Genomic DNA, 12,861 nt, shown 5'->3' on the forward strand with positions numbered 1-12,861 from the left:
GAGAAGAGTTAGAAAAGCTGTGAATACGTATGTGGAATGGACAATGCTCAGGAGTTCACAACCTTGGAGGTGGTAGAGGAGTTTCCATAAGTAAGGGAGACAGGGTAAACACTCCACAAACATGGAGCTCTGCTGGCCTAAAGACTTTGTGAGAAACTGCCTCTGAGGTGGGGCACTTGAAATATATGTTGTTGTCAGGAGCTTTAGCTTCCTTTGTAGTGAGACCATCAAAGCTGGGTCTGCATCTATGTGACCTGGAGGACATGGTTTCTGATTTTCCAATGAACATGAGGCAGAAGTGCTGAATTCTCTCTTTGCAGGTAAACTGTGGCCACTGGGGTCTAAGTGTCTCCCTGTGTGGACTCTGAAGCCATTTGGTCATCCTCCACTTTTCGTGGTGTTTCTTGCTGCTGCACTGGGAGTTTGGAATTTGCTTCAGGAAATACAAGGAGTTCAACTGGGACACCGTGCTGGAGGGAGTTCTGTCACGTGTGGTGGGTCAAGGTCCTAGGAGAATGCACCAGCCAGGCTTCTATCCCACAGAGCTTGCCCCCTTGACCATAGCAACCTGATTCTGAACACTGCCCTGAAACCTCTCCATATAACAAGATGCCTTTACATAGAAGGGTCTGCTCACTGCACCATGTCAGTCACAAGCCATTTGGAAGCCAGTGGCAGATCCACATGGCCCCACCACAGATGTTTTATCACACACCTGCACACCACTGCTCTAGGCCCGCTACTCAGCAGGCCCCAACTTACTGGCATCTCTGTTTTACACCATTTTCATGAAACCCAGTCAATCAAGGCACTGTCTGGTACACTCATGATCAGCAAAACAGGACATCCAAAGGTTCTCCAGTGCCACCTGGTCATGGGAATTTCAAAAATCTCATGGTATTTATCTAGCTAGCCATTTTTAAAGGATGAAGTTAGAGGCACTGTGGGTTTCCATTCCTTCAGGAACCATTAAATGGTGAGGAAGCTCATTTCAACGAAAGCTCTGGAGAACTCTCACAAACAAGGCTTCCCAAAGAGTGGCCGAAAAGTCACAGGAAGCCAGGCCCATTGAGGTCTACAAATGTGAGGTCCATGTGTGTTTTGACTCTCATCTATGGCTGCCAGGTCTTTAAGAATAAAATCATGTGATATCCGGGCTGAGATTCCCAGTGCTCTGTGGAAAGCCAGCCTGGGCCTAGATCTCAGTTTCCAAGGGCGACTCTCATGCATGGCCTCCTCAAATCCCAACACAATTCACGGCAATACTTCTCTGAGGTCAGTTCCAGAACTCGGTCTCCAAGGGGAATCACACCAGAGTTCAAGCCCAGGTGGACCCAGTCATCTCTTCCCACCGCCACACCAATGACCACAATTCAAACCAAAACACTGCCACATGGCCCTCATCTTCTTCCACATAGACACTCATCATAACCTCTGGCTGGGCTGGAGGTTTCCATGAGGGGCACAGCCCAAGACAGTGTCCACAATAAGCTCCCTTGCCCCTCATTTGCCTAATGTCAGGGTGGCCTGGACACCCTTCCTGTGAACCTGGAGTGATCCAATAGGCCTGCCGTTAATACTGGCTCCGCTTCTCCAATTGGAGGCCTACTGACTGCCGGGTATAGATTCTTTGTGTGAATTGGAGTCATGAGAAAACCCAAGCACCTATGGGCTAGCCTCTGCAGGGCTTTGAAGAACTCCTTTGACCCGAAGGATCCCTATTCTCACTTGATGGAGGTCAGGAACCTTACAGAGGAATGCGAGAGACATCATCCACAATGACTGCTTTTGTGCCAATTTGGCTTTGGATGCACACATGGGATCTCTCTTTGGATCCGTCAGGTGCTGACAACCTAAGCCACAGCCTCACACAGGGCCAAGAGGCTGATTCAGACACATCCCTTTGCAAAGCCATTAAGCAAAGAGCCACAGGTGATGCCCATTCATTTCCATTTGAAAACTGTTTTCTTCAGGCTTCACAAAGGGGTGCCCTGAGGCAAAGGCCTTCCTGACATTCAGGGCAACAGAACAATAGGTAAGCAAAAGGCCCAAAGCAGGGTTTCTCCAGGGAGACTTTACTGGTCACACTGATATCTGAGTTTTCTGAGATGCTCACCATTCCTTCCAGCTCTCCAGTACATGGCCATGTCACCGAGCTTGGAGGTGGTACATATCTTGGACACAAAACCATGAGCCTATTCTGGAGAGTGGCCAGAATTCAGGAAGAAAACAGGAACTTAGGAAGATAGTAGGTGTTGCCCATCCATAAGGCAAGCCGCAGTCCATTCATGAATTGGGCAGGATGAATGCTGGGAAGCTTTCTACTAGACAGGACACATCCATTGATGCATTCTCTTTTCTAATGTCTACAAGCAGGGACACAGTGGGATACACAAACATAGAAACACTCGCCTCGTCAAAAGACTTACTAGAAACAGTCCACTCCAAAACAAACAAACCGCCTTTCCTACCTATTCTCAGAACATGAGACAAAACCACAAACTCACACCCACACCCACAAAGGCACCTCCTTCTTCCAAGTTGGTCTGTGACTACCCGGAGTGCCGTCTGACTCGTGGGCCATACTATGTTCCCGCGAAATGGCCTGTCCTGTCCCACATCTGGCCTCCTTGGCCAACTCTGTGAAGTTGTCAGGAGCCAGCGGTGAGCCACTACCTGCTTTCTCAGGAAAGGCCCCTCTGCAGAGCTTTCCTGGCATTTGGCCATCCTCACATCAGTAGGTACCAAGAAAGACTGACTCTGTCCTTGGTAAATCCAAACAAGTGAGCCCACTGGGACTGGGACTGGGACTGGCTCTGGGTGCCTGGCTTCCTGGATCCCAAGTTCAGAGAGTTCCATCACCAAGGAAGTGAGGTGAGGTCACTTCCTTCAGGAACTGAATGAGGTCACTGCCTTGGCAACCACTGTGTCCTAACAGTTGCTTCCAGGGCTCCCATGAGATGGAGGCTGCCCCTCCTTCCTGTGACACTTTCACAAGTTAGAATGGAATATCAACCATAGGCACCAAGGAACAGCTCTCCACACAGGCCTGCTTTGGTCCATCTTGTCTACATTAAGAAGAGAGAGGCTCATTCAGACACATCCCTTCATCCTGACCAGGTGGTTTGCCATGGAAGATGACTTGTGCTCTCTCAGGTCCTTCACAGCGGCCTACATCTTCTCCAGGGATCATTTCTGCATGGACCTTTGAGGTTCTCAGCAGGTGGAAGATCCCCTACATTCCTGTATTGTAAGACCAACTCTGTCCCTGCTCTTCTGTAAAGTTAGATTGAGGGAACAGTGTATGGTTAGGGTTAAGAACCTGTTCGGTTTGGGTTAGGAATCACTCTGCTGGATGATGAATGGTATTGGGAACCTGTGATATTTATAATAATATATAGGTGAAATATATGTATGAAAACAGAAATCCAAGTAAGATTTGAAGGCCAGAAGGGCATTGGGCCCTTGATTGGGTTACTTAGCTTTGAATGACTTTCTGCACAGATGTCTCAGATAAATCGATATACAATGGCACAGGACCTTGTACCTTGGATGATTGAATGTAGAAGAGAACACCCAGTCAAAAAGGGATAGTAGGTAGGATTAGGAAGATAGTTGGTAGGTTTAGGAAGAAGAGTGAGTATAAAATTTGGACCAAAAGTTCTTTAGCAATAGGGTGTCGGTTAGAGAGTGAGTGTAAATGTCAGCACATGTTAAGGGTCAGTCACAATGATGAACTGGGGAACATATGTAGGAAAGCAGATATCAATAGAGACATTAGGAAATCAGGCAAAGTATAAAGTGAGTGAGAGGATTAGACATATTCAACAGGGTTGAGGTTGAATATATCATCTTAGGAAGAAACAAATGTGTAGTCACCAATAGGATTGACATTTGAGAGCATTAGGCAACCTGGACAAGGATGTTTTGAGTAATCCATGCTCACTTTCCAATGAGGCTTTGGTACAATCATAAGTGTGACCTTTGCATTTTGTGTCCAGAATATCACTGTGATACAATGTATATGGAGATCAGGTGTCATGAGTATTTCTTCCACCATTTCTGGGAGTAATATGTTGAAGACATATAAATTAGCCTTTGGGGGTACAAATAGGTGTACCCTGGGTCTATGAATATAGAGATAATGCATGAATAGACCCTACTGTGAATAAATATTATAACTGGTTCCAATTTAAATAATGGATTGAATGGATATCTGAAAATATATAGGAAATCTAATATTGATACACAACCATTCATTCCAACCAGTTATACATCTAATGGTGATATTAGGGTGATGGTTTACCATGAAGGGGGTGTGAGTTTGGCTTCAAAAGGGATTATGGAAATGGAAAAGAATGTGTTTGGAAAGAAGTCTCATGAAAAGACCAGTCAAGAAACGTGGAGGAATACATGTGTTCTGAAGCAGGAAGTGATTGAAAGTGAACCAAATGCCTAGAAATTTGTGAACATGAGGATGAAATACATATCCTATGATGTGCATCAACTGAAGAAATAGTAATGTATCAGTGTTGAATAAAAATGAAGGTCAAAATACACATCATGTCCCATAGGAATCTACTGGCATTGATGTTAAACTGGGTCAGTTCCTGTAGAAATATTAGGATCTCTATGCACCATTCTCTGAAGTTAGTTTTCAGCACTAGGAAACAAATATGTATTTCAGGTGGATGAATATTTCTGAGAATAATCTTGTGAAAAGTTGATTATAAATCCACATATATGAACATGGATGAATTTAGGGAGTGTATACTAAGACACATATATTTCATATTTTGAAAAATCTGGAGAGTTTGTGTATATTGTGTGTGTGTGTGTGTGTGTGTATATATACACACACATACACACAGAACACACACACAGACATTAAAAAGTAGAAATATATATGCCAATCGAAATTCATCATGAAATATATATCATCCACAGATCCAAAAATATTTATGTTACTGAACATGGATTTATGTATCATGTTGTTCAAGTAGGAAGCTCACCCGTAGGTTGAATTTTCAGTTCCAACAGCATTTAGGAGGAGTGATCTCTTCTCACAATTTGTATCTGCCAAGTCAGCCACCTCACAAGAGTGGACGTGGGATAGCAGGTAGGATTCTATATGTGCATGTAAAAATACATGTTGCTGAATAGGCTACAGGGAGGCAGAAATTCACACATTTGTTAACTCTCAAAACACATGGAGAACTACTTCTATTAAATTGGACAAGATTTAAAACACCTACCCTTTGTAATGCTAAAGGCAAGTCCAACTATACACCATGCCTGCTCTGAACTGCCTGTATTTCTATTGTGTTTGGGTTATTTTTCTCCATCATATTAGTATTCGTAGTCAGAATCTAGTAGGGTATGGGTTAGTGTCAGGGATTCAGTATTTCGAACGGAAAATAGGAAAATGAATCCAATGTGTAGGCAAATATGTGCTACACAAAAACCTTCCCACTCTCATCCAGAACAATGCCTTGACATTACCTTCGCAACAAGTAAGACGCAATTCATGGAGAAGAGTTAGAAAAGCTGTGAATACGTATGTGGAATGGACAATGCTCAGGAGTTCACAACCTTGGAGGTGGTAGAGGAGTTTCCATAAGTAAGGGAGACAGGGTAAACACTCCACAAACATGGAGCTCTGCTGGCCTAAAGACTTTGTGAGAAACTGCCTCTGAGGTGGGGCACTTGAAATATATGTTGTTGTCAGGAGCTTTAGCTTCCTTTGTAGTGAGACCATCAAAGCTGGGTCTGCATCTATGTGACCTGGAGGACATGGTTTCTGATTTTCCAATGAACATGAGGCAGAAGTGCTGAATTCTCTCTTTGCAGGTAAACTGTGGCCACTGGGGTCTAAGTGTCTCCCTGTGTGGACTCTGAAGCCATTTGGTCATCCTCCACTTTTCGTGGTGTTTCTTGCTGCTGCACTGGGAGTTTGGAATTTGCTTCAGGAAATACAAGGAGTTCAACTGGGACACCGTGCTGGAGGGAGTTCTGTCACGTGTGGTGGGTCAAGGTCCTAGGAGAATGCACCAGCCAGGCTTCTATCCCACAGAGCTTGCCCCCTTGACCATAGCAACCTGATTCTGAACACTGCCCTGAAACCTCTCCATATAACAAGATGCCTTTACATAGAAGGGTCTGCTCACTGCACCATGTCAGTCACAAGCCATTTGGAAGCCAGTGGCAGATCCACATGGCCCCACCACAGATGTTTTATCACACACCTGCACACCACTGCTCTAGGCCCGCTACTCAGCAGGCCCCAACTTACTGGCATCTCTGTTTTACACCATTTTCATGAAACCCAGTCAATCAAGGCACTGTCTGGTACACTCATGATCAGCAAAACAGGACATCCAAAGGTTCTCCAGTGCCACCTGGTCATGGGAATTTCAAAAATCTCATGGTATTTATCTAGCTAGCCATTTTTAAAGGATGAAGTTAGAGGCACTGTGGGTTTCCATTCCTTCAGGAACCATTAAATGGTGAGGAAGCTCATTTCAACGAAAGCTCTGGAGAACTCTCACAAACAAGGCTTCCCAAAGAGTGGCCGAAAGGTCACAGGAAGCCAGGCCCATTGAGGTCTACAAATGTGAGGTCCATGTGTGTTTTGACTCTCATCTATGGCTGCCAGGTCTTTAAGAATAAAATCATGTGATATCCGGGCTGAGATTCCCAGTGCTCTGTGGAAAGCCAGCCTGGGCCTAGATCTCAGTTTCCAAGGGCGACTCTCATGCATGGCCTCCTCAAATCCCAACACAATTCACGGCCATACTTCTCTGAGGTCAGTTCCAGAACTCGGTCTCCAAGGGGAATCACACCAGAGTTCAAGCCCAGGTGGACCCAGTCATCTCTTCCCACCGCCACACCAATGACCACAATTCAAACCAAAACACTGCCACATGGCCCTCATCTTCTTCCACATAGACACTCATCATAACCTCTGGCTGGGCTGGAGGTTTCCATGAGGGGCACAGCCCAAGACAGTGTCCACAATAAGCTCCCTTGCCCCTCATTTGCCTAATGTCAGGGTGGCCTGGACACCCTTCCTGTGAACCTGGAGTGATCCAATAGGCCTGCCGTTAATACTGGCTCTGCTTCTCCAATTGGAGGCCTACTGACTGCCGGGTATAGATTCTTTGTGTGAATTGGAGTCATGAGAAAACCCAAGCACCTATGGGCTAGCCTCTGCAGGGCTTTGAAGAACTCCTTTGACCCGAAGGATCCCTATTCTCACTTGATGGAGGTCAGGAACCTTACAGAGGAAGGCGAGAGACATCATCCACAATGACTGCTTTTGTGCCAATTTGGCTTTGGATGCACACATGGGATCTCTCTTTGGATCCGTCAGGTGCTGACAACCTAAGCCACAGCCTCACACAGGGCCAAGAGGCTGATTCAGACACATCCCTTTGCAAAGCCATTAAGCAAAGAGCCACAGGTGATGCCCATTCATTTCAATTTGAAAACTGTTTTCTTCAGGCTTCACAAAGGGGTGCCCTGAGGCAAAGGCCTTCCTGACATTCAGGGCAACAGAACAATAGGTAAGCAAAAGGCCCAAAGCAGGGTTTCTCCAGGGAGACTTTACTGGTCACACTGATATCTGAGTTTTCTGAGATGCTCACCATTCCTTCCAGCTCTCCAGTACATGGCCATGTCACCGAGCTTGGAGGTGGTACATATCTTGGACACAAAACCATGAGCCTATTCTGGAGAGTGGCCAGAATTCAGGAAGAAAACAGGAACTTAGGAAGATAGTAGGTGTTGCCCATCCATAAGGCAAGCCGCAGTCCATTCATGAATTGGGCAGGATGAATGCTGGGAAGCTTTCTACTAGACAGGACACATCCATTGATGCATTCTCTTTTCTAATGTCTACAACCAGGGACACAGTGGGATACACAAACATAGAAACACTCGCCTCGTCAAAAGACTTACTAGAAACAGTCCACTCCAAAACAAACAAACCGCCTTTCCTACCTATTCTCAGAACATGAGACAAAACCACAAACTCACACCCACACCCACAAAGGCACCTCCTTCTTCCAAGTTGGTCTGTGACTACCCGGAGTGCCGTCTGACTCGTGGGCCATACTATGTTCCCGCGAAATGGCCTGTCCTGTCCCACATCTGGCCTCCTTGGCCAACTCTGTGAAGTTGTCAGGAGCCAGCGGTGAGCCACTACCTGCTTTCTCAGGAAAGGCCCCTCTGCAGAGCTTTCCTGGCATTTGGCCATCCTCACATCAGTAGGTACCAAGAAAGACTGACTCTGTCCTTGGTAAATCCAAACAAGTGAGCCCACTGGGACTGGGACTGGGACTGGCTCTGGGTGCCTGGCTTCCTGGATCCCAAGTTCAGAGAGTTCCATCACCAAGGAAGTGAGGTGAGGTCACTTCCTTCAGGAACTGAATGAGGTCACTGCCTTGGCAACCACTGTGTCCTAACAGTTGCTTCCAGGGCTCCCATGAGATGGAGGCTGCCCCTCCTTCCTGTGACACTTTCACAAGTTAGAATGGAATATCAACCATAGGCACCAAGGGACAGCTCTCCACACAGGCCTGCTTTGGTCCATCTTGTCTACATTAAGAAGAGAGAGGCTCATTCAGACACATCCCTTCATCCTGACCAGGTGGTTTGCCATGGAAGATGACTTGTGCTCTCTCAGGTCCTTCACAGCGGCCTACATCTTCTCCAGGGATCATTTCTGCATGGACCTTTGAGGTTCTCAGCAGGTGGAAGATCCCCTACATTCCTGTATTGTAAGACCAACTCTGTCCCTGCTCTTCTGTAAAGTTAGATTGAGGGAACAGTGTATGGTTAGGGTTAAGAACCTGTTCGGTTTGGGTTAGGAATCACTCTGCTGGATGATGAATGGTATTGGGAACCTGTGATATTTATAATAATATATAGGTGAAATATATGTATGAAAACAGAAATCCAAGTAAGATTTGAAGGCCAGAAGGGCATTGGGCCCTTGATTGGGTTACTTAGCTTTGAATGACTTTCTGCACAGATGTCTCAGATAAATCGATATACAATGGCACAGGACCTTGTACCTTGGATGATTGAATGTAGAAGAGAACACCCAGTCAAAAAGGGATAGTAGGTAGGATTAGGAAGATAGTTGGTAGGTTTAGGAAGAAGAGTGAGTATAAAATTTGGACCAAAAGTTCTTTAGCAATAGGGTGTCGGTTAGAGAGTGAATGTAAATGTCAGCACATGTTAAGGGTCAGTCACAATGATGAACTGGGGAACATATGTAGGAAAGCAGATATCAATAGAGACATTAGGAAATCAGGCAAAGTATAAAGTGAGTGAGAGGATTAGACATATTCAACAGGGTTGAGGTTGAATATATCATCTTAGGAAGAAACAAATGTGTAGTCACCAATAGGATTGACATTTGAGAGCATTAGGCAACCTGGACAAGGATGTTTTGAGTAATCCATGCTCACTTTCCAATGAGGCTTTGGTACAATCATAAGTGTGACCTTTGCATTTTGTGTCCAGAATATCACTGTGATACAATGTATATGGAGATCAGGTGTCATGAGTATTTCTTCCACCATTTCTGGGAGTAATATGTTGAAGACATATAAAGTAGCCTTTGGGGGTACAAATAGGTGTACCCTGGGTCTATGAATATAGAGATAATGCATGAATAGACCCTACTGTGAATAAATATTATAACTGGTTCCAATTTAAATAATGGATTGAATGGATATCTGAAAATATATAGGAAATCTAATATTGATACACAACCATTCATTCCAACCAGTTATACATCTAATGGTGATATTAGGGTGATGGTTTACCATGAAGGGGGTGTGAGTTTGGCTTCAAAAGGGATTATGGAAATGGAAAAGAATGTGTTTGGAAAGAAGTCTCATGAAAAGACCAGTCAAGAAACGTGGAGGAATACATGTGTTCTGAAGCAGGAAGTGATTGAAAGTGAACCAAATGCCTAGAAATTTGTGAACATGAGGATGAAATACATATCCTATGATGTGCATCAACTGAAGAAATAGTAATGTATCAGTGTTGAATAAAAATGAAGGTCAAAATACACATCATGTCCCATAGGAATCTACTGGCATTGATGTTAAACTGGGTCAGTTCCTGTAGAAATATTAGGATCTCTATGCACCATTCTCTGAAGTTAGTTTTCAGCACTAGGAAACAAATATGTATTTCAGGTGGATGAATATTTCTGAGAATAATCTTGTGAAAAGTTGATTATAAATCCACATATATGAACATGGATGAATTTAGGGAGTGTATACTAAGACACATATATTTCATATTTTGAAAAATCTGGAGAGTTTGTGTATATTGTGTGTGTGTGTGTGTGTGTATATATATACACACACACATACACACAGAACACACACACAGACATTAAAAAGTAGAAATATATATGCCAATCGAAATTCATCATGAAATATATATCATCCACAGATCCAAAAATATTTATGTTACTGAACATGGATTTATGTATCATGGTGTTCAAGTAGGAAGCTCACCGGTAGGTTGAATTTTCAGTTCCAACAGCATTTAGGAGGAGTGATCTCTTCTCACAATTTGTATCTGCCAAGTCAGCCACCTCACAAGAGTGGACGTGGGATAGCAGGTAAGATTCTATATGTGCATGTAAAAATACATGTTGCTGAATAGGCTACAGAGAAAGGGAGACAGAATTTCACACATTTGTTAACTCTCAAAACACATGGAGAACTACTTCTATTAAATTGGACAAGATTTAAAACACCTACCCTTTGTAATGCTAAAGGCAAGTCCAACTATACACCATGCCTGCTCTGAACTGCCTGTATTTCTATTGTGTTTGGGTTATTTTTCTCCATCATATTAGTATTCGTAGTCAGAATCTAGTAGGGTATGGGTTAGTGTCAGGGATTCAGTATTTCGAACGGAAAATAGGAAAATGAATCCAATGTGTAGGCAAATATGTGCTACACAAAAACCTTCCCACTCTCATCCAGAACAATGCCTTGACATTACCTTCGCAACAAGTAAGACACAATTCATGGAGAAGAGTTAGAAAAGCTGTGAATACGTATGTGGAATGGACAATGCTCAGGAGTTCACAACCTTGGAGGTGGTAGAGGAGTTTCCATAAGTAAGGGAGACAGGGTAAACACTCCACAAACATGGAGCTCTGCTGGCCTAAAGACTTTGTGAGAAACTGCCTCTGAGGTGGGGCACTTGAAATATATGTTGTTGTCAGGAGCTTTAGCTTCCTTTGTAGTGAGACCATCAAAGCTGGGTCTGCATCTATGTGACCTGGAGGACATGGTTTCTGATTTTCCAATGAACATGAGGCAGAAGTGCTGAATTCTCTCTTTGCAGGTAAACTGTGGCCACTGGGGTCTAAGTGTCTCCCTGTGTGGACTCTGAAGCCATTTGGTCATCCTCCACTTTTCGTGGTGTTTCTTGCTGCTGCACTGGGAGTTTGGAATTTGCTTCAGGAAATACAAGGAGTTCAACTGGGACACCGTGCTGGAGGGAGTTCTGTCACGTGTGGTGGGTCAAGGTCCTAGGAGAATGCACCAGCCAGGCTTCTATCCCACAGAGCTTGCCCCCTTGACCATAGCAACCTGATTCTGAACACTGCCCTGAAACCTCTCCATATAACAAGATGCCTTTACATAGAAGGGTCTGCTCACTGCACCATGTCAGTCACAAGCCATTTGGAAGCCAGTGGCAGATCCACATGGCCCCACCACAGATGTTTTATCACACACCTGCACACCACTGCTCTAGGCCCGCTACTCAGCAGGCCCCAACTTACTGGCATCTCGTTTTACACCATTTTCATGAAACCCAGTCAATCAAGGCACTGTCTGGTACACTCATGATCAGCAGAACAGGACATCCAAAGGTTCTCCAGTGCCACCTGGTCATGGGAATTTCAAAAATCTCATGGTATTTATCTAGCTAGCCATTTTTAAAGGATGAAGTTAGAGGCAATGTGGGTTTCCATTCCTTCAGGAACCATTAAATGGTGAGGAAGCTCATTTCAACGAAAGCTCTGGAGAACTCTCACAAACAAGGCTTCCCAAAGAGTGGCCGAAAGGTCACAGGAAGCCAGGCCCATTGAGGTCTACAAATGTGAGGTCCATGTGTGTTTTGACTCTCATCTATGGCTGCCAGGTCTTTAAGAATAAAATCATGTGATATCCGGGCTGAGATTCCCAGTGCTCTGTGGAAAGCCAGCCTGGGCCTAGATCTCAGTTTCCAAGGGCGACTCTCATGCATGGCCTCCTCAAATCCCAACACAATTCACGGCAATACTTCTCTGAGGTCAGTTCCAGAACTCGGTCTCCAAGGGGAATCACACCAGAGTTCAAGCCCAGGTGGACCCAGTCATCTCTTCCCACCGCCACACCAATGACCACAATTCAAACCAAAACACTGCCACATGGCCCTCATCTTCTTCCACATAGACACTCATCATAACCTCTGGCTGGGCTGGAGGTTTCCATGAGGGGCACAGCCCAAGACAGTGTCCACAATAAGCTCCCTTGCCCCTCATTTGCCTAATGTCAGGGTGGCCTGGACACCCTTCCTGTGAACCTGGAGTGATCCAATAGGCCTGCCGTTAATACTGGCTCCGCTTCTCCAATTGGAGGCCTACTGACTGCCGGGTATAGATTCTTTGTGTGAATTGGAGTCATGAGAAAACCCAAGCACCTATGGGCTAGCCTCTGCAGGGCTTTGAAGAACTCCTTTGACCCGAAGGATCCCTATTCTCACTTGATGGAGGTCAGGAACCTTACAGAGGAAGGCGAGAGACATCATCCACAATGACTGCTTTTGTGC

This window comes from Spermophilus citellus (assembly GCF_964194105.1).
Source record: "Spermophilus citellus genome assembly, chromosome: 11".
Lineage (NCBI taxonomy): Eukaryota > Metazoa > Chordata > Mammalia > Rodentia > Sciuridae > Spermophilus > Spermophilus citellus.